Genomic DNA, 22,778 nt, shown 5'->3' on the forward strand with positions numbered 1-22,778 from the left:
ATATTTCTTTCCACTCTTCTCTTCCAGAGGTGGATCCTTATGTTTGATAACTAATTCTAAGTGGAGGACGTATCCACCTCCAGTGCCCGTGTAGGGCTTCCCCTCTACACTCCCTAAACCTATTATTATTAACGTTGTGGGAGAGGTCAGCATCCCATGGTCGTTAACTTGGAGAGGCGAAGCAATGTCTCTCTGGGTGCTTATTTGTATATTTTTGCTTTAATAAACATGGTTTAGGCTTCCAATAGGTGTGAAGGTATTTAACTGCCTCCACAGAAAATGGTGCCTTTGGCCGGGAATTGCCTACTCTCAGGCAGAGGAGGGAGGAGAGCTGGACTCGACTCCACACGATGACCCCAGGCACCAAAGATAAGGGAGATATGTCTTCAGAGGAACTGGGGAAGAGTGCGGCCAAGCACTTCACCAGCTCGTCAGGTTAGCTATTGTTAGAGTAGCTGAATTACAAGGTGAAGTCTGAGCATGCTTACTTTTCTATTGCTATATGTGCTTGTTTATTTTTTTCACAAAAGCATGCATTGGTCGCCTGAGTAATAGCCAAGGGAATCCAACTGGTCGGGTAGGTAGGAGCCCATAAACGGAACATCAGCACGTGTGTGTACACCAAGGAATAGAGAAAGAGGTAGTGGCGGCCGGCATGGCTCACAGGTGGCAGGGTGTGCAAGGGGGGGAGGGTGCACGATGTAAAAAAATATTAAAAAGAAAAATAAACACTTACCTTGCCGCTGGGTCGCGTGTCTCTGCTCCTGCTCTCCTCGTCGGACTCTAGGAACAGGAAGCACAGCTAGCCTCCCCTGACCAATCACAGCGCTGCAATGCAGCGTTGTGATTGATAAGCATCCAGGCTCCCCTGCCAAATCACAATGCTACAATGCAGCGTTGTGATTGGTCTGAGTGTCCTGGTTCGATGCTCAGCCAGGAAATGGGGGCCTGGGCATGTTCTCCATGCAGGCTGTAATGCAGCCTTTGTGGAGAACAGGGAAAGTGTGCATGACTGTATTGGGCAGCCCAAGAGGGCCTGCCAAACAGCCATGTGCACATAGGAGTGGGCAAACAACTCCTGTGATGCCCTGCTCCGCGAGCAGAGCAGCCCTACCTACCCGCCCCTGGCAAAGCAGCACAGAAACCAGTACTGACGGAAACATAAAATGATGATAACTCAAAGTTATTTTCATTTTATGTTTCCTTAACTTTGCACTGCTTAAAAGCAGTGGGGCGACGCTCTTCCTCCTTAGCAGAGGAGCATCTACTTGAGAGAGGTGACTCTAATAAGATTGCAAAAAGGGGAAGATAGGCAGGAGTTCCAGAACCCTAGCACAGACCCTCTAAGAATGAATGTGTGTGTGAAACTGCTCATTGATCCGCCACCTGACTCCTTCGATAGCATATCAGTGTGAACGAATGTCAGCTAAATGCAAGATGGTCAGTGTGAGGGAGTAAAGGATACTGCCCTTCCTCCCTCTACAAGATCAGTTAGAAGAAATAACTGAATGTCTCCTCCCCCGTTACCCATAATTCCTTTTCCCCGCTCCCTCCACAGGAGGAGCTGCAGAACATTCCTGGAAGATGCCTTCTTGTGTTTCCATGAGTGAAGGTGGAATAGCAATGGGGACTAAGAATCTAAAGGTGGAGAAGAGCTCCTGATAAAAGGGCCTCCTGCCCTTCCTATGTACCACCAGCATGGAAAAAAGCATGTGCCCCGATCTGGAACAGTGAGTGGGACTCACCAACAAAGATGGAAAGAAAAGCTTTCCAGAAGGAGGCACCTATGATTTGGAGCTTTTAACTAACTTACAAAAGAGGTTGAAAGATGCCAAAAATAAGATTGATGCAGAACAGCGGCTGGTGTTTCGTAGTTGGTGTAAGGAAGTAGATGAGGGTAAGCATGAGTCGCAGGTCGCCGGGATGAAGCAGACTCATGAGAAACTTCAATATCAAGTCAGTCATTCGAGAGATAGAGATAGGGCTTTCTGTGCCCCCACTGCCTGCCATCCTCCATACTTATTTCCCTAAATTACTGAACTAACAAAGAAAACCACAGGGGAGATAGAAGAAGGTATTCCATATGTCTTCAATTTCCCCTTGCAGGCTGGAGGTGCAGGGGACGTGCCCATGGGAGCGCCCGGAAATGGAGCAGTGCCAACAGCCCCGCTGGCAAGAAGGGCACAGGGAGATAATACACAAGATGGAGCCACGAGACTGAAAATTGACAAAGAGGCTTTAGAGGGAAAGAGCAGCACGTAGGATGAAAGTCTGAGTCACGGCACATACTTCCCGCTCTCATCACCATTTTCATTCAGCACTGGACAGACCACGACAGTAGCCCACCACCTGCAGTATGTTGGGCGAGAAAGTGTAGTAGATATAAGGAAGGCAATAAGTACACACCCTAACTACTCGTGATACTGAGGATGCAGGGCTCTGACAACCCCCTCACATCTCACCCCTAAGAGGCTAACCTGGTCCAGCAGGAAGAATTAACTATCAAGTTCATTGGTCCATGGATGATTTTATTAATATTAAGAAACAATAACACAACATTTGTGAGAACCCAGCAACGTTCAGTGAAGAAATGCAAATGGTGCTTGTAGTGTCCAAGCGAAATTGGGTGCAAGTGGATCAGCTCAACGGAGATGCCGAGGAGAAGTGAGAGATCGATGGTTGGGAAAATGTGAATGTCTGTGAAAGGATAAGGTGTGTATGAGGTCGCTGTAGCAGCAGCGAAAGACGGGTCGCTAAATGCTGTGATGGAAGTCGTGTGCCTAGGCAAATGCAACTGAACAAAGATCTCCCATTTTAAGCACAACTAAGGAGAGCCACCAGTGGATAGCTTAAACATGCTTCAGGATGTGTTGACCAATATCCCAGTATAGACCACCGCAGAGAATTTTCTCTGGGAGCTGTGAGTGTGGCTTTTGTACATGGGCTGTTGTGGAATGTTCAGAATCAGTAACATATCCTGTGATTGGATGGTAAACTGAGAACTTAGTCTAATTAGTCACAGTGGCTAATCACTGTTTGACTACTCACGGTGCAAAGAAACAATGGAATGAGTCAACATTAATGTCTTTACAAATGCAACATATCCTAAAACATGATAAAAGGGAGGTGAGGAGGAGAGTGAGGAGTTAAACAGGGAGCTATGCAACAGATCCAAAAAATGATAAAAGGGAGGCGAGGGGGAGAGTGAGGAGCTAAACAGGGAGCCATGCAACAGATCCAAAAAATGATAAAAGGGAGGCGAGGAAGAGAGTGAGGAGCTAAACAGGGAGCCAAGCAACAGATCCAAAAAATGATAAAAGGGAGGCGAGGAGGAGAGCGAGGAGCTAAACAGGGAGCCATGCAACAGATCCAAAAAATGATAAAAAGGAGGCGAGGAGGAGAGCGAGGAGCTAAACAGGGAGCTATGCAACAGATCCAAAAAATGATAAAAGGGAGGAGAGCGAGGAGCTAAACAGGGAGCCATGCAACAGATCCAAAAAATGATAAAAGGGAGGTGAGGAGGAGAGTGAAGAGCTAAACAGGGAGCCATGCAACAGATCTAAAAGATGATAAAAGGGAGGTGAGGAGCTAAACAGGGAGCCATGCAACAGATCCAAAAAATGATAAAAGGGAGGTGAGGAGGAGAGTGAGGAGCTAAACAGGGAGCCATGCAACAGATATAAAAGATGATAAAAGGGAGGCGAGGAGCTAAACAGGGAGCCATGCAACAGATCAAAAAAATGATAAAAGGGAGGTGAGGAGGAGAGCGAGGAGCTAAACAGGGAGCCATGCAACAGATCCAAAAAATGATAAAAGGGAGGCGAGGGGGAGAGCGAGGAGCTAAATAGGGATCCATGCAACAGATCCAAAAAATGATAAAAGGGAGGTGAGGAGGAGAGTGAAGAGCTAAACAGGGAGCCATGCAACATATCCAAAAAATGATAAAAGGGAGGTGAGGAGGAGAGTGAGGAGCTAAGCAGGGAGCCATGCAACAGATCCAAAAAATGATAAAAGGGAGGTGAGGTGGAGAGTGAAGAGCGAAACAGGGAGCCATGCAACAGATCCAAAAAATGATAAAAGGGAGGTGAGGAGGAGAGCGAGGAGCTAAACAGGGAGCCATGCAACAGATCTAAAAGATGATAAAAGGGAGGTGAGGAGCTAAACAGGGAGCCATGCAACAGATCCAAAAAATGATAAAAGGGAGGTGAGGAGGAGAGCGAGGAGCTAAACAGGGAGCCATGCAACAGATCCAAAAAATGATAAAAGGGAGGTGAGGAGGAGAGCGAGGAGCTAAACAGGGCGCCATGCAACAGATCCAAAACATGATAAAAGGGAGGCGAGGAGGAGAGCAAGGAGCTAAACAGGGAGCCATGCAACAGATCCAAAAAATGATAAAAGGGAGGTGAGGGGGAGAGTGAGGAGCGAAACAGGGAGCCATGCAACAAATCCAAAAAATTATAAAAGGGAGGTGAGGAGGAGAGCGAGGAGCTAAACAGGGAGCGAGGGTTAGGACGGACAGTTCGGGTACGAATGTGCAAAATTCACACTGAGGTTCATATTTTATTTGTGGCCAATTTGGACATTGAAATAGAGATTAACAAATGTCAGTTAAGGCACTGATATAAACTGCACCAGCCACTGTCACCAAGCAGTCCAAAAACAATGAAGCCCGCAATTTGGGTGCAAGGGTTTAAAGAGACTAACTACCACAATCCTTTAATGTGGGCCTCCCAAAACGTTGGCCCAAAAGAATAATCCTAAGTAGGCAAACCCAGTGTTACCTTTCAGTGTTATCAAATCAATCAATTATAAACCGATATGTATGACAATAAGTTTTGATCCTTTGAAACATCACTTTATTTCGAGATCTTTTATGGCACAGGATAAACTTGATTGTAGTATGTACAAAAATCATTAGCCAACATGTTTCGTTCCATCTTAACTTCTTCAGGGCTGCAATAAATACATAAAATACATATTGAATATTTACAAGACTAAACATTATTTACACTTTATTTGAATACACAGTTACTAATTTAAAAACAAGTTTATCAGATGTAACCAGGAAACCTAGTTATGAAGGGCACCGCCTCATCGAGCAAAATGAAACCTTGATTATTTTAGTAGTGTCTGTTATAGAGTCAGAGAGCATCCTTTGCATCATGGGAAGACCCCATGTGCGCCCTCATTCCCATTCCAGTGACTGCAAAGTCTCAATCCCATCTGAAAGTTTTTAAGAATGTACCTTGTAAATAGGCATCGCCTCTGGTTACGTCTATATCTTGATGCACATTTCCGCTCTTCTTAATGAAGGAAATGTACTCTCTCTTCTCCTGTTCCATAGGATAACGTTTTAATAGTTTACAGAACATTCCTTCACTTAGTACATATATTATATAAGAGAGGCAGAGCATATTAATCAAAGCTACTAACAGATACCACCACTCCTAATATCCAGACATAATTTGACATGGAAATGCTATTTCATTGTTGTTCATTTTAAGAAGACAGAAATATGTAATGGTGAATTGTGCACGTAAGTCAAGCGTCCTCTTCCGACTTGCTTGCCTACATCTTCTCAAATATGCAAAGGGGGAGAAGAGGTGTAGATGATACAATGTAAAGGAAGGGGCTAAGCCCATCCTTACAATAAATACTGGTCTATGCACCAAGGGCCTACTCAGTGACATGGTCGCATTTCACTTGGTGATATACAGTATGCGTATGTTTCAACAAGACAGGACAATGCAATGGGATGTTATGCGTATAATCCAAGCGCCATCTTGAAATGTAGTTTCTGCCTGCTTCCCCAACATCATCTTGAATACCCGAAAAGGGAGATAAAACATGTAAGCCGCAGTGTGAAAGGAAAGGGAATAACCTGGCCTTGCATTTAATGATGGTCTGTAAACTAAAGACCCTTTTGGTGGTATGACCTTCAATCAGTTAGTGATATGTATAAACGAGTCATTCCTATATGGCCCTTACACATAGCAGGAATAAACAACAGCTGTGCATATAAGCCTGCACCATCTTGAAACATGGCTCCCACTCGATTACTCACATGATCTCAAATATACAAAGTCGGGAGAAGAGGTGTAGATGCCACAATGTGAAAGGAAAGGCCAAGACCATCCTTAAAATCAGCAATGGCCTATGCACAAAGACATTTTAGTGACATGATCGCCTTTCAATCAGTCGTACAGCATATGCGCATTCATCCTTGCCAGCTATCACAAGAACATTTACCTCACAGATAATTTAGCTTCATTGGAAACTCCGTTTCAGGTTAGTCTTCTTGTTTAAAGCTTTTTGCTAGTGCTAATGGGGACAGTTACCCTGTGTTGTGAGGTGCTGTTACCACAACTCTCAGTAAGCAATACTACATAAGCATCTGTGCCTTAAATGGTCAGTGAGGGACACGTTTTACTTAAATTTGGGGTCCCGGCCAACAAGCTAAGCAAAGACATCTGGCCTTCCAGGAAAAAACTCAAAACCAGGCTCTGCTCCAACTCCATGACCCCGCCCCCCCAAACCTCTCCACCATTTATTCATATGCACCAGGTGCTACTATGCCCCCAGTCTGCTTTCGACAACAGCACAGCAACACACAACAATGAGATCCTGGAGCCAGTGGGTAAGGTACTGCCACAATCCATCATGCTTAAAAGTCTAAACCAGCGCGTATATATGACGTTCCGATGCATGCAATTACAACGCAGTCTTTACATCACAACTACCATTACATTGCATGATTTTACAATGCATGCCATTACAACACATTTTTAAAAACTACCATTACAGCGCATTCCTTTACAAGGCATACCATTACAATGTATACCATTACAACACATAATACTTTTAGGGCAACAGTAGGGTAAGTGTTGGATAGTAAAGGGGTAAAAATTACTATTCCCACTCCAGTGAGTGCAACAGTAGGGAAAGTGCTGGAGAGTGTAGGGGTAAAAATTCCTATTCTCATGTACCCCAAAGTCGATACCCTCCCTAAAACTAAATTAATCTCCTCCATTACTTACCTTATAATGCGCTGCAATGGCATGCGTTGTAATGGTATGCGTTGTAATGGCATTCGTTGTAGTGACATGTGCTGTAATGGCATGCATTGTAATGGCATGCGATGTCAAGGCAGTTGCGGTGTAACAGTTGCGTTGGAAAGGTAGGTCGTTGTAATGACTGCGTTGTAATGGATGTTTCCCACCAACGCAGACAGGTGCTATAAAAATACCAATGAAATAATGGAATTGTACTTGTGCAGTTAAACAGGAATAAGTGAGGGCAGGCAGCTCATGCGTTTTCACAGCATGTTATCCACAACTACTGAGTGAGTACCAGTCAAGAGCATGTATGACACTCACTGAGTGGCATTTAGTGCACTTCAGGCGCGTGTGCCTCATTTAGAAGAATGTACTGATGGGCACGACGGATGCCAGGGTGTTGAGAGCAGATCAGGACATTTAATCACTGGGTGATGGGGACTGTATCATGGACATTTGGGTACATTTAATAACCAGCCTGTGGGACTGAGTTGCATCTCCTGGGCTGATGTGAAGCCATTTATTATCCACTGGGGCATTTGTGGGGTTATTAAGACCTGTTTGAAATTTAACTTTAAACAACAGTAGGGGTGAAGGCACCCAAGGGTGTGCATTCTAAACCATGTTTGTAATACCTTTTATGTGATTGATAAATAGTTACAAGGGTGGATAGTAAATTTGTCTTCCAATTCCACAAATCCTTTCCTTCATTGTAAGAGCTCTTTAAATTATAACATCTTTACCTTCATTATCGAGCCATGAGAGCCCTGGCAATTGACGTCCCACTCCTTTCACTTTTTTCAATCTCTCCTCCTGAGTTTCAATCTATCTTAGTGCTCAGAAGCCTTTGCAGGTGCAAGCGCTTCACAAAGATCTTGTCAATCAATACAGAAACAGCAAGCACCACTATGTATTCTTTGAAAGACGATTCTCGGTCCAATCTGAGGTTCTGTCTATCCTTAATGGCCCTTCTTGATAATAACTCAATTTCCATTGATCACTTTGTCATCACACTTTGTGGAGCCCTTTTCAGTCCTCCACCAACTCCTCAAAATCTGGTTCTTTTCTTTCCTTGTGTGATTCCTCCTCTTTGAAGTGCATTATTGATCAATCCCAACATTCTAGGCCGGGGGTCATCGGCCAATCGAATAAATTACAGAGAGAATCATCTCAGAAGGATGAGGCTGTTGTAATCATTCCCAAATTGTACAGTCAACGGATCTCAGACACATGGAGATTGAGGGATATACCCAGTACTGGAAGTGTTTTTCGAAATAAAATATGAGATTAGACCTAATGTCACCCATCGCCAACGCAGGGATTTACTATTAGACCACCCCAGATTGAAAGAGGAGAAAGATTCTTTTATCCCTAATTTCAGAAGAGCGTCTGTTCTTCCCAGCAATACCAATTCCCTTGAACGTACTGAAAACGTCTTCTCAAATCATTTTTCCATGTTTTTGCTTGTAGGGCAGGTGCCGATGGAACGAGCGGTGGGTGTATTGCACCAGGAGGCCTTTCCATATTCTTGTTAGTGGAATCACTGTGTCCTCTGCTGGCATCCCTCCAGCCCAAACACCCACCCAGCCAATTGTGAAGATAATAGATGCATTACTTTGGAATTTACTCCGACAACTGTTGTATGTTTGTTTTTAGCCCCCGGTGCAGAGATTTGGCCATTCGCGAACAAGTGTTCAGAGGCCATTTGGGAGCCTTATTGCAACCTGAGAACATCTGCGCCTTTTCGTAGGTTTGAAACTGACCCAAGGACGAACATATGAAAATTGAGGGAATTACCCTGAGCTCATTCCTGGCGCGCGCTCGTCTTTCTCATAGAGGCGCTAAGCGCTTCCATATGGCTGGAGTCGCTGCTGTGCAGCGGTATTCTGTTGCATCAGTCATATCCCAACTTGTATCAGGGCACGGCGAGGCACACACACCTGCTCAGCGCCGGGATACCCTCGCGAGCGATAGAGCACTTTACAACTGCACATAACATATTAGAGTAGATGGTCATTAGTCAAATGCTCACGAAAAGAGGCCCTGAAGAGTGTATCGCGAAGGCGTGCATGCAATGGCGTGTATTGTGTTTACTAGTTGTTGGTTTGCGTTTTGTGTAATTTTGATGTGGTGGATGTGTCAAGGTGTGGTGTGGGATGTACCTTTAAGGCAGGGTGCATTGTGGTACGGTAAGGAGTGGAAACGCATGATATGGTATGATATTGTACAGCTTAATGTGAGAAGCATAGGTGTGCACTGTGGTACTAGCAAAGTGAGGATGTGCTACTTGTGTGGGCCTACTTGGTTTAGTGAGGTCTGGCTGCTGTGGCACTTTGTATGGATTGTTAAGGTGTGGCATAGATTAAAAGTTATTTTGTCTTGTTGTTTTGGGTGGTGTGTAATGCCATTGTGATGTGGGCTGTCTTTGTGGTGAGGAGAAGGGTTGAGACATATTGTGTGGAATAGTGTTTTGTGGTGTGGTGAAGTGTGATGTAGTGGTGAGTGTAATGGTGCTCCATGGTGAATATGTGTTGCTGTGAGTTTGTTGAAGCTTGCTCATGGAATGTGGCTCTCGGCATACATATTATTCCCTTGTTGTGAATCCCCTTTAAGTTGTGTTGTCCTGTCCCCAGTTAGGGTCAGTGTATGTGCTTGTTCCCATGGCTGAGTTTCTCCTTCGTGGTTGTGAGGTGAGGTCCTGAATACAAGCAAACACACCTGTTTCAGGCAAGATACTTAAAGCGAAAAATAGCTTTATTTCAGGTTTTTACCAGCTAAGATTTATTCCACGTAAGTGGATGTCGCTGATATAAATCCCTTCAATTTTCTTTTTCAAAGTCCCTTTCCTGTTTCCAAATGATGGAATATATGGGTACTATGTTGGGACCCTTAAACCCCCACCAAACCTCACCAGTAAGGTTTTGCAAAGCCGTAAAGCCTGACAGCTTTCTACTTAGTGCAGTAAATAAAAACAATAAAAAACTAAGGGCCATATGTAGAAAGCAAAATTGCGATCGCAAATGCCGAAATTTGTCGAATTTCGGCGTTTGCGATCGCAATTTTGCTAAGTGGTATGTAGGAAGGCTAATCTGCGTGCAAAATAAGGAATCGCTAAATTTGCGATTCCTTATTTTGCTATTGCATTTAAGGAATCGCAAATTTTGCGATTCCTTAAATGCAATGTAAGAAGCACCAAAAAAGTGCAATTTGGCCTTAAGGAACCGCAAATTACCACCAACTACAGGTTGGTGGTAATTTGCGATTTCTTTCACAAATGCATATTTTTGCATTTTTCAAAGTGGAATGTGGTGCACACACATGTCCTTTGGGCATGTATGTGTGCCACATGTGCACCCATGCTCATTTCAGGGGTGCAACAGGGTGTCCTTTTGACACCCTGGCACACTTGAAATTGCATTCTCAATTTGCGAATCTCTAATTGAGAATCGCAAATTGAGAATGTCTTCCCATTCATTCCTATGGGCCTCTAGGCCCATAGGAATGAATGGGGAGGTATTCCTTAATTGCGAATTGCAATTTGCTATTCGCAATTAAGGAATATGTAGGATTCGCAAAAATATTTGCTAATCCTACCTACATTCCGTTTTGCAATTCTCTAATTGCGATTCCCTAAAAATTGCAATTAGAGAATCGCAAAACACGTTCTACCTACATATGGCCCAAACTGAGGTAAAAAGAGGCCCTTCAAGGAGTACTTTCCAGATGCTCTGGAGCTGCTCCGAAGCTGCCGACCGTGCAGTCTGGGCGCTGGGCTCATTTCCTTGCCCAGCTCCTGGAAGTCCTAGGGTGGGACTTATGGGAGCACGCATTGAGACCACCAGCCCTTTGTGTTCGCCCACTTCCACTCACACATTAGTGAGGCATCAATCTCTTTCTCCCTGATGTCCTGTCCAAGTAGGAGGGGAGCGTGACAGCTGGCTGCACAAAGTTAGCTATGCCAGAGTAGGGCAAAGTAAGAAAAGGTCATACTTCTTCCTGAAGTATAAACTTTGTCCGTCTATGCTGTCATAATTCACATTTTTCCTACCCCCCAATTCCCAGCCCGGGGCGGTTTCAGGCACCCCTCCGTCCCCTGCAGGAGGGTAGAAACGAGCATCACCCGCGCTTAAAAATCCAACCCCACTTTATCCTGGAGTGAAAGGTCTGACCAACCTGAATTCAATGGCTGTTATTTGATTTACGTCTGTATGTTTGTTGTGCTTCCATTGTTAACAAGGTTGGCATTGTTCACACTGATCAATCAGCACCAAACAAAACATACTGTAGTGAATATGTAATACACACATGACACACTCAACACAGCGCCCATTCTCTCTTTAGGTGAACCCCAAGATGTTCCCAACAGTACCCAGGGCTTTAAGTGGGAGCGAAAAAGTGAGGGTCTCTAAAAGGGGAGTGGCTTCTGTAGTTAAGGGCGTGGCATAAACTAAATTCCTGTAATTTCCAGTGTGCCACCAGACCGGTATTTTGGTGTCTCTTTGAGCTCTCTGTTTACACATCTGGATAATAACACACCATTTGATATACACCTTACACTAGCCAGAAATATTGACTTTGACAATGGTTATTAGCTGCTTAAAATAAATGAGCAACATCTGGAGGTGACTCAAGAGCAGTATGAAACACACAAAAAACAGGAACACAACATCCTGGAATAAGCAAACACACAAGTCTAAGTAAAACTTGAAATACAAAGAGGAATGTAATCGATGACATGGATTACCTTAACGCTTTTTACATTCATTGTTCAGAAATCGATCAGTGTTTTTGCCTTTACATTTAAATTTAAGGATATAGGGACCTGTTTCAATGGCTGTTTTTAATTACAATCAGGGTCGGACTGGCCAATGGGCTAATCTCACAGATCAGAGTTTGTGCCGGTTTTTCAGCAGTTTGTGGGCTTGTTTTATTGCCAAGTGGACCAGTTTTTACTGTTGATTTCTCTGACATTTAAACAAACTTTGCCTGCAGCACAAATGCATGCAGTCTCCCATACATTGCAATATGCTCATACAGCGTATCTTTACAAGTTCAAAACTGGCCTGATTTGCAAATGTGGGCCACCTTTTCAGCTATCTGGTTCGCTAACGTGGGCCACTTTTATTTCGGTGCCCGGGCCGATTTTTTCTCTCAGTCCGACACTGATTACTACTGGGTCTGAGACCCGGACGAGCCCCGGCCCACTTAAAGCCCTGACAGCAATCAATTCAAAGACATGCACCCCAACAAAGCGCACTTGACAGATCATATCTTTTTTGTTTGATACTAACATATACTCTGCTATCAGTGCACTTTCAGTGTAACTTACATCCAACAATGTCATTGTTCAGTCTGCCCAGATATACACACAATTTTCTATGACAAAACAACAAGTGAGGCACAAATCATGGCACTCTTATGTGCACAACACACCACAAAATCCAAACAGTTGGCAAAGTTTTGACACCATAACAGCACCTTGTTCACCTCACACCAGCACACACACAACACCTAAGTCTATTGGTGCACGTGTAAAGTCAATTAGCATGTGCACCAATAAACTTAGGGCCAGATGTATCAAAGGGTTTTACTCATTCTGTGTCTTTGGGAAAATAAGTTAATACATAAGGGCATTAGTACTCGACAAAGATCCGATTGTATTCACCCCATTAACCAATAGGAACCATTATTCAATAATGCATTGGACACACTGTCCTTCTACTTACTTACAAGAGAAGACCGACAATGTGGCAGCCACATCGGCATTACTTGGCCTTTACATCCACAGGGGCACCACCAGGATCCTGAAGGCTAACACAGCCAGCACAGCTGCACTCACTCTTGCAGGCGATGCACTGGAAGAGGTTGAGGCCTTCAACTACCTGGGCAGTGTCATAGACAAGCACGGCGGCACAGACGCCAACGTCAAGGCAAGAATCGGCACCAGACCAACATGACATGAGAAAAGCCAGAACCTGCAGAACGGGGCTCAGACTCATGATGTGCTATTAGGCTGTTCAAATGGTTGAAATGTTTTTATCAAAGGCTCAGAACTTAACATAAAATAGCATGTTCATTGGTGCACAAAAAGTTTTCAGAGTCCTGCCCACAGCAATCAATGTCTCATGCGGCCATGTCAAGTACAAGCACCTCCTGCCTCTTTCCCTTTCAGATGATTGAACTGGACACATTATAGGCCTTAATTGGAAAACACAATGTACTTGCTGGGTTTTAGCACATGTGATTTATTCCCGCTTACTGTTTAATTCTGTCTCAGATGGTCCTTGTTATGTCCTTGGACACTGTTCACAAAGGCAGGTCAGTAGAAATTAGCAGAAACCCAGCACCCGGAGGGGTTTCACAGCAGTAGAGTCTGGATGTGAGGCTGAAAGTAAGGACAGAGTTACTTCAGCTCCCCACTATTGGAGCTGGGGTACACGAGCAGCAGTATCGCCCAGCCAGCAAGGCTTTTGAACCATCTCCTCTCGCAGTGGAGCTGAGGGCAGTTGTGAAGCGCACTGTCACTGGATCAGCATGCGGTTGTCTTAGGAGTGTGTAAAGTTGGGAATTCGAACAATTGCCATTCCACTTAGTTGTTTGTACAACTTTGACATCTCCATCGAGTGTGAAACTAAACAAAGTTTGAAAAAGGGAAGATAAAATGGGTCTCTGCACTACAGTGTGAACGCGTCCCATTGCCTCTCAGGAGCGGGAACGCTTCCCATTGCCTCTCTAGAGCAGGAACGCTTCCATTGCATCTCAGGAGCAGGAACGCTTCCCATTGCCTCTCAGGAGCGGGAACGCTTCCCATTGCCTCTCAGGAGCAGGAACACTATCCATTGCCTCTCAGGAGCAGGAACACTATCCATTGCCTCTCAGGAGCAGGAACGCTTCCATTGCATCTCAGGAGCAGGAACGCTTCCCATTGCCTCTCAGGAGCAGGAACGCTTCCCATTGCCTCTCTGGAGCAGGAACGCTTCCATTGCATCTCAGGAGCAGGAACCCTTTCCATTGCCTCTCAGGAGCGGAAACCAGGGCACGAGTCAGGGGTAAACGCAGGTACACGGCATCCACCCACTATTTTCACAAGGCGGACACCATCCCCACTGCTAAGACGTTAGGCCCCACACAAATATGTTGAACTAGTCCCGGCGTAAGACACCGGGACACGTTCAGCAGCACCTGCACGTTGCCTTCTTTCCATTCCAGCAGCAACGTGCAGGCAGCGAGGGAGCCGTTTTTCACCTCCAGCTGGGCCGAAGTTAAGGGGCCATCCGGCCTCCTTTTGTTTGAATATGCGTACTGGGGGCCGCCTGGAACCTCACACTTCAATGTAAATGCCACAGAGGGTAACAAAGGCACACAGCTTGCCTTCTCTTCACAGGTACTTAAGGGAGGCATGCTTTTGCCTTTGTTCTGTCCCTGTATATAAATGCAGACACTGTAAGACTGTCAAATGGGTTGGTCTGTAGCAGTATTAACGGAAATAGTTTAAATAGCATTATTTTATTTATTTTATAGTGGTACGTAATGACGTCATGACGTTATTTGCATACTGTGTTACTTGGTCAGTCCCCCCACTTCTTTTTATAGGACTTGTGCCCTGGCGGGAATGCTGTCATTTGCCTCTCTGTAGCAGGAACGCTTCCCATTGCATCTCAGGAGCAGAAGGCTATCCGTTGCATCTCAGGAACAGGAACACTTCCCAGTGCCTCTCAGGAGCGGCAACGCTATCCGTTGCCTCTCAGGAGTGGGAACACTATTCATTGCCTCTCAGGAGCAGGAACACTTCTCATTGCCTCTCAGGAGCGGGAACGCCATCCGTTGCCTCTCAGGAGCAGGAATGCGTCCTTTTGCCTCTCAGGAGCGGGAACACTATCCATTGCCTCTCAAGAGTGGGAACGCTTCCCATTGCCTCTCAGGAGCGGAAACGCTTCCTGTTGCCTTTGAGGACCACGCGTAGGCTGTGCACCTTTCACAGCACTGATATCCCATAGACAATCAACCTACCCAAACTCATTAATAGAAATGCATGGACCTATGGCATAGCGCAGGAAACACACAGACCAAATAACATTAGCGGTGGAGGGGCACAATTCCGAAGGAAAAAAATTATGTTGCAGGATCATTAAACAAGTTAATGTGTTAACTTGTGGGCGATCCAAAAGCAGACAGTGATGATGCGGCCTTAGCTGGCTGCCATCCTGATCAGCCAAGAAGCAGTGCGCTACCCGCAAGTGATGCAATACTTCAAACAGCTACAGATGGGTTTAATCCATGTCTGGAGGTCACCGTCCAGGAGAACATAGAGCAATCACAGGTCACCACCCAACAGCTCAGGCTTGTCCCAGGGAATACAGGGGTGCCGTCGCTTACACCAGGGCCCCGCTGAATGATTGCAGATTTATTATTTAGGAAGCTCAATCTTCTGGGTACCCTTCGCAGAGATTGCCCTCCTGACCACAGATGAAGATGACCCCTGACTCATGAAACTGCTGGACCTATCAGCTGCCTTCGAGACAGTCAGCCATCCCCCCTCATATGAACCCTAGAGTTTCAAATGGGATTCACCAGCAGTGTCCTTCACTGGTTCTCCCTCTGCCTTCCCAAATGGCAACACATGGGCCTCCAGGTGGAAAAAGATCCCTATCACCTGCCAATTCACCAATGTTCTATACGGTACCGTAGCATCTCCAACCTCTGCCCTGAGCCGCTTGGTGCTCTACTCACAGATAATGGTATAAAAATTCACCAATATACTGATGATGCACAACTCCCGTTGAAAATCTCTTCTGCTTCAGACATCCAATGCCTCAAACACTGACTGCACATCATCCAGACCTTGGCATTCAGTGCCTACCTGAAGCTCAATCAAACCACAGCAGAATTCCTAACACTACACATCTGCCTCTATGACATGAACCTTGACGGCTTCAAACCCCAACTTTCACCAAATACCAAGTCAATTGGATTCACCCTGGACACCAACCTCACCCTCAAGGAACATGTTGCCAAAAACACAAAAACGGCCTGGTACCAGCTTTCACTTCTTAAGAAACTGAAACCAATTCTTTCAGAGAGTGACTTTAGAATTGCTGTTCAAACCCTCTTACTCTTGCATGTGGATGCTGGTAATGCCCTGCTACATGGCCTCCGAGGCTCCACACCGGCATCCCTTAATGGCATCTTACATGCCTTAGCATGTCTCATCTAAAGCCTGAAAAAGTAGGATCACATCACCCCATTCCTGATGGAACACCATTTGCTCCCCTTGCCATCCTGTACCATCTTCAAAACCAGCTGCATCATTTACAAAGCCATCATGACCAGCACTCCTGCTTACCCTGCATACAAGCTCGCCGTCTCTGGTGGTTCTCGGCACACTGGCAGCCAGGAGACCATCAGATCGCAGACTAAGAAGTTAAAAAAGAAGTAAAAACAAGGCAGCAGGCCTTCTCCATCTATGCACCCAAGATCTGCAACTACATCCCCGTATACATCAGGACTACTTCAATGCTGCTACAATTTAGGAAAGAGCTGAAGTCTCACCTCTTCAAAGAACTCTACAGCACAATGCAGTTATAGTCTACAAACCAGCTACCTCTCCCCTCACTGATTGACTTTAAGCTTGTCTTTGACACTGCGCAGCACTCAGATGTAATTTAGCTAGGTTTGCGCTATATAAATATCACAGATATTCATACATACAAAGTTAAAGTGTGTGATATAAGCCTAAAGAGGCTATTACATCAAAGGAAAGGTTTGCCATATACAGTTGAAACTGTTAAGCTGCTGCATCTATATGCCCTAACTTTGGTACAAGCTTTGAGAGACTACTAAAATCGCCTTCCTTTGCGATGTCACACTTCGTCATAAGAGTGGGGTCCAGTATTGATATCCCCTCCACATTTCCTACCAACTAAATTCTAAGAAAGGGTGCTTTTCCTCTGCAACATATATTTTTTTTAAAGTGTCTACCTCAGTAAACCCGCCTTCAAAAGTTTTTTAAAAACACATTGTGTAAAACTAAGAAAGAATATGTTAGCAGAAGAACTCTAGGCAAGCACACATGAGAAGTGAATGGGCGATCCTGTTTGTCACTGAGAGGATCTGGGATTGTCTATTGCCTCACGTGGAATGGAAGTGGCCAAGCTCCTTGGACCAGATGCCTCCTTGTATGGTGGGATTGTCCCCTTCGGTAATGGCACAGACGAGCTAATAAATGATGGCAGGACTGACTTGGCTAGTCATAGAATTTTACTCCATAAAGGAGGTATAGGTTTCAATGAAATATTGGCAAGCTGCCAGCCAGCCCACCACTGTGGCACTGTGGTGGAGGACTATCAGCCCAATCTAGAGATCTCCACCGCCGTATGTGGATCGTATTAGCAAAAGTGATTCCGCCAATGCAGTAGGAGCTCCTTTCTCAAAACAGTAATAACTATCGGCCAACATCTCACAATGGCTGGTTGCCTTTTTTTGTATTTCAATAAAAACAAGCATTTGCAATGCAACAGGTCTCGCATTTGCGTGAGTTTGAGCTATTGGCATTGTAAATGACAATGCCTTTTATTTATGTGTTTTGAAAACCTGCAAGTGGTGCGGAAACACGTACTTTGTACTTATAGTAGTTGCTCTTTTATTGCCAGCCTTGCTTCTCATAAGCAAGGACTATAAGTACAAAGTACGTGTTTACGCACCACTTGCAGGTTTTCAAAACACAGAAAAAAAGTAATTGTCATTTACAATGCAATAGCTCAAACTCTTGCAAATGCTAGACCTATCGCATTGCGAATGCTTGTAACTGTGGCCTTCTACACCGTGTATTCAATCCTTGTTTTGACATCTGCCCTGATAATCTATTTCCTCAATACTATTACATGACCGCCATAAAAACTCAATGTCCATCCAACAAATCAGAGGCAAATCTACTGGTGAGGGGTCTGCCCTCATGAGGATTTATTGCCTGTAAAGTGTTGGCATGAACCCCAAGCCAGCCTTCCTGGACCAGGACTACCATGAATGGGTTGGAGCCACTTTCACAGCACATTAACGCACTGGAGAGTGCCGCATTTTACCAACTCAAACACAGCTTAGTTTGTTGTATTACAAAGCAAAGATGCCCATATCTCAGAACAGGTTCACAAAGATCTATTTGTTTGGAGTTTCAAATCAATGAAAATACTTAATCCGGGGTCCCCAGCTTACAGAAATGACTCCGTGTGGGCCTGTACTAGTTTTTCATCAAAGTCTGATCCCATGCGAATGCAAGAAAGGTTAAAAAAAAAGAAAAAAAGAAAAAAAACAGTGACTAAGAAAGCAAGGATGGCAAGGGTGAGATAAGGAGAAATGTAGTGTATGGGGTGGAAGAAAGAGGCATGAGCGGAATCTAGGCTAGGCAGCCCTGGTATTAATCAACCCTGCCATTAAACAGCACCAGATGGGCACCTAAACTAACGTTTGAGCCCATGCACTTCCAGATTAAACACTGCAATTATTCTAAGTCACCCATGCGTGACTGGGCGAGTGGGGGGACAAAAACACACACACACACACACACAAGATGGGCAAGCAGTGTAGCATCTGAAACAAGTGGTGCAAAGAATCATGCTGGAGCATTTCAAAGAAAACAAGCTGGCCACAAAGTAACCATAACACAGAAGGAAGATGTGCACAAACAGATGCCTTGGACCACTGATCAGTAGGAAACCAAGAAATGCAAGTGCAAAAAGTGTAAAGAAGCACCCACCATTGCTTTAGCTAGCGTCTCGTGAGAGCTGTGTACATTAATGAAAGCTCCCGAGTTAGTACACATGTAAAAGGGGCGCTTCTCATGAGAGGTAACAGAAGACAGGGAGGAACTAAAAGAGGGATTAGAAGCCTATTAACAAATCAGAAGCCAACCTTTACAAAAGACAATGTCACAAGTCAATGAAAAATATGGGCGGAGAGTGGACGGAGCTTTGAGTCCATACCGATTATAGTATGACTCGAAGAGACAGCGCAAGCGCTGCCTAGGCGAGACCTAAAAAGTCATCTCCTTTCACACCTCAGATTCTCAGATAAAGCCCTTCACTTTGAAATCAGAGACAGAAAAGTAAACATCACGCTCCCTTGCAAAACAGAGCCTGAAATGTGACCTCAGTCTTTGAATGCACAGCAAATGTAAGAAGATCAGAACACATTTTATAAGTTTGTTTACAGAAGGAGAGCACTTGTGGAAGATTACAAGGAGCAATTGTAAACAGGCTATACTACACAAGAGGAACGAAGACATGGTGTACAGCCTAATATAAATAAAGCCAGCAAACAAAGGTGAATTGCAAACCACAAAGTTAATGGTAAGCAATTGGTGGCAAGCATTCCTAGGTCACCTTTCCGAGTGTTGCCAAGACGTCTTTAGCAAATCATCTGGTATGCTTCGACCTAAAAAGGTACAATGGCAAAGCCAATAGGTTTCATGGCGAGACCTATTGGCTTTGCCAATGCCCATTCTTGTTCCCATTTCTGTCAATGGCTTTGTTCTTAGTGGAGCGTAAATTGCGTGAGATAGGAAGCCGTGCAACTATTTAGTAATGGCTGTTTTTATAAGTGATGTAATAGAACTTGAATTTAAAGCATTGTTTTAATACTGGGAGATGGAGTCTTGCATCCCAGTGTGAAAAGCACAGCTCCTTCAATCTCGGCAGGATAGAGGCTTGCGTGAGCGTGCTGGCAGTACTGTGGGAAAGGCAGATATTGACTAATTTAGCAAGAGAAAATCTGCACAGAAAAATAGGAGATTTTGTACTTTATTTTGGTATGGGAGCATTTTTTTTAGATTGCTAATAGTCAGTGGTATCAGTGCATCCTTAAGCAAAACACGAGAATGCAACGCTGTGCTGGAGTTATAACGAATGTCCTCCCGAAGTAAAGAAAAAACAGCAATAATGAAATAAAATATCAGGGAGACTGAAGACCAGGGCAAACATGGAGCTCAACTCCAAAGGAACATTATTTTTACGAATCCTCTACAGTTACATTAAAAAAAATCCAACAACAATGGACGTGTCGGGAACGGGAGGGTATGGGGGGGGTAAGAGTCGTAGGCTAAACGAAAGTTAAGATTTCATACAGGGTTAAGTTATTAACTTGGACAAATCCGTGCAAGGACAGTTACAGAACTCCCGCAATGATCTCCATGGCATTTATTGGCAGCCCCGGACAGTCACGTAGTATCTGCCAGATGGCCCTTATGTCTCCCTAGCACAGGCCATTAACACCCATCAATCTTCCACATTTAGGATAAGAAAAAAACATTTCCCTCCTCACCGATTACCACGCGCTCCCAGGGCCCGAATTCATTAGCGTTTCACTTGCTATTGTCAACAAGCGATATGAGGAAAAGAACTGTGCGCTCCCTGCGTGCGCTGCGCAATCGGTAAGAGCGGTGTGCTGCGGCCCGGCCTTGCAGGTCTCTCAAGGGTATGAATTTGCCTCCCGGGTAAAAGCGCCCCATATTTACCAGGCCCATCCGACGTAGCCGTCTTTGTCTAACCTTGTCTCCAGCAGGGGGCAGCAGAGAGGTATTAGCAGCTGTAAGGCCAGCTGAGTAGATGCAGTCGTCTTGCCCTGCGGCGGAGGCTATGTCCGGCCGATACAGTCCAGTGGCGGGTGTCGACCGCGGGCACGGAGCAGATCGCCATGACGCCATGACGTATTTGCTCTGCTTTTTCTGCCGAGCCACTTGGACGGCCTCGCCTCGCCTGTTAAAGGGTTTCTTGTCTTTATGGGGCCATGTGTTTGGCCCCATAAAGATAAGAAACCTTTTGCGACGAACGCAAAGCAGGCCAGGCCGTCCAAATGGGACGGCTCAGAAAGCCAAGCGAATACGTCACCAACACCTCCTTTCCAATGGCTGGCCACCGTTTAACATAAACGGTGATGCCAGCCAATGGAAAAGAGGTGCGGGGCTTAATGCCCCTTACAGAAAATACCCACATCTCATTAAATCTCGCCAGCGAGACTGCGCATGCGCGCAGCCTACGCCAGGCGAGACCTAAAAATAGCAAAGTGTGTTTTTTTCCTCAAAAAAACAAACAAGGACTCTTTCTGGTATATAGCAATATCTTTTCCTGGGCATCAGGGACATTTCTGTCTTTTTTGCCTGTGACCACTGTGACCTCACGAGTAGTCCAGGGCATGAAAAATAAATGTTGGAAGTCCCATCCTAATTTGCAATGGATCTTCTGGCCTTCTCTGCACAGCAGCCATGTAGCAGGAGGATCACTGGTCAAGGGTCTCCAACAGCAGAGCTAGCACAGGCTCCAAAAAAGAAATCTGGTGGTTTCCTATAGTCTAGACGAGGCAGGGGAGCCATGTGTTAGGTGTGGCCAGAGTCACGCTAATTTATGGTGGGGCTCCCATTCACCAAACTTTAAAGTGTTTAATCCACTACTGAAATATTGTACAAAGAAAATAAAGTAAATAACAAAACGAGAGAGTGAGAAGGAAAAGAAACTCATTTCACTTCCCTTATCAACTACAACCATCAAATAAAAGCAAGCTCGCTATCAGCCTTCAAAACATCTACTGATGCCTCTCACTCATGTAAGTAAGGAAACCCTTTAGGTTTTTAAAAGAACCCTCACCAGCTAATGCTAGTTAGCGGCATGCTTTATCATACGGTTCCTACCGAGATGCCTAGTACTTCTGGGTGTGCTTCACTGCCTGAATTACAGCAGAGCGTTTTTTTGTGGTTTCGTGAGAATCAGTGAGTTAAAATTACCTCAAGGTTGTCTACCAATCAGGCATTTTTAATACTGGACACCTTAGGTAAGGTTAAAAATAGTGGTGGATGTGATGTGAAAATACAGAATTATAGATCGATAACTGTGCAAAATGGGGATGTTTTTCACCAAAGTGGTTCTGTGGGACACAAGCTTTAAGCTTCAGTTTTCTATGATGTCACTCAGAACCAGAGTTGATAATCTTCCCCGTTATTCAGTTTACCTATCCATAATATGCACCTAAGCTATTTGTCCATTCTTATCTTTTTAATCTATATTTTATTTTATACAAGTCTTCTGAGAACCTAATCCTAAATAAATAGGAGACAAACTAATCTATGCAATCAATAGAAATGATATGGATAAGACAAGAAATTCAGCAACATGGTCTAATTTAGATGAAATACCAGGCAAGATTTTGCTCTTACTGTAGTCTGTTTGCAGACATTGCTCCTCTCAATGCCGGCCAAGCATACAATTCCCTCCACTCCCAGCTTTTATGTTGCTGTTTTTGATACACCCGGATTTCCTTTTACCCCTTTAGCGTCCAGCTGTCCATTTCAAAGACTTTGGAAATAGCCTACACGTTCAAAAATAGCTCCAATGTTGGAACTTCCAGCCATCCAACTTCTGCTTCTGACCAATGGCCAGTGACATTTGATAAAGCTGTGTTATCTTTTACGCTGTCACAGATGGGGCTTCATGTTGGTCTTTCTCCTTCCAGAGCCCACAACCTGCACAAGCTCCCTTGGAGAGCTACTATTCCTAAGCCACTGCCATATCTCATTTCTCCAGTTTTAGAGGCTCTTGAATATATTGCTTTTCTAAGAGAATATTTCTTCTGACCTGGCAAGTGGCGAGCGGCTGTCGCGCCGTCAATGTTGTGCCAGCACAAAGACCATCTCTTTCTAAATTTGAACTCAGCGCGTGGAGATTAGCTCTGTGAACACGTCAT

The 22,778-nt window shown here is 44.8% G+C and overlaps 1 long non-coding RNA gene across 1 annotated transcript in view; it reads right to left on the bottom strand.

Moving 5' to 3' along the window:
* Positions 1-4,788: 4,788 nt before the first annotated feature.
* The window catches only part of LOC146868786 (uncharacterized), a 56,952-nt gene continuing 38,962 nt past the window's right edge, over positions 4,789-22,778 (bottom strand). Inside the window, exon 6 of the long non-coding RNA XR_014966426.1 lies at positions 4,789-4,953. This is a non-coding gene — a long non-coding RNA (uncharacterized LOC146868786). The remainder of the gene's footprint in view (positions 4,954-22,778) is intronic.

Source organism: Triturus cristatus, chromosome 1_2, assembly GCF_964204655.1.
Source record: "Triturus cristatus chromosome 1_2, aTriCri1.1, whole genome shotgun sequence".
In the NCBI taxonomy this organism is placed as follows: domain Eukaryota; kingdom Metazoa; phylum Chordata; class Amphibia; order Caudata; family Salamandridae; genus Triturus; species Triturus cristatus.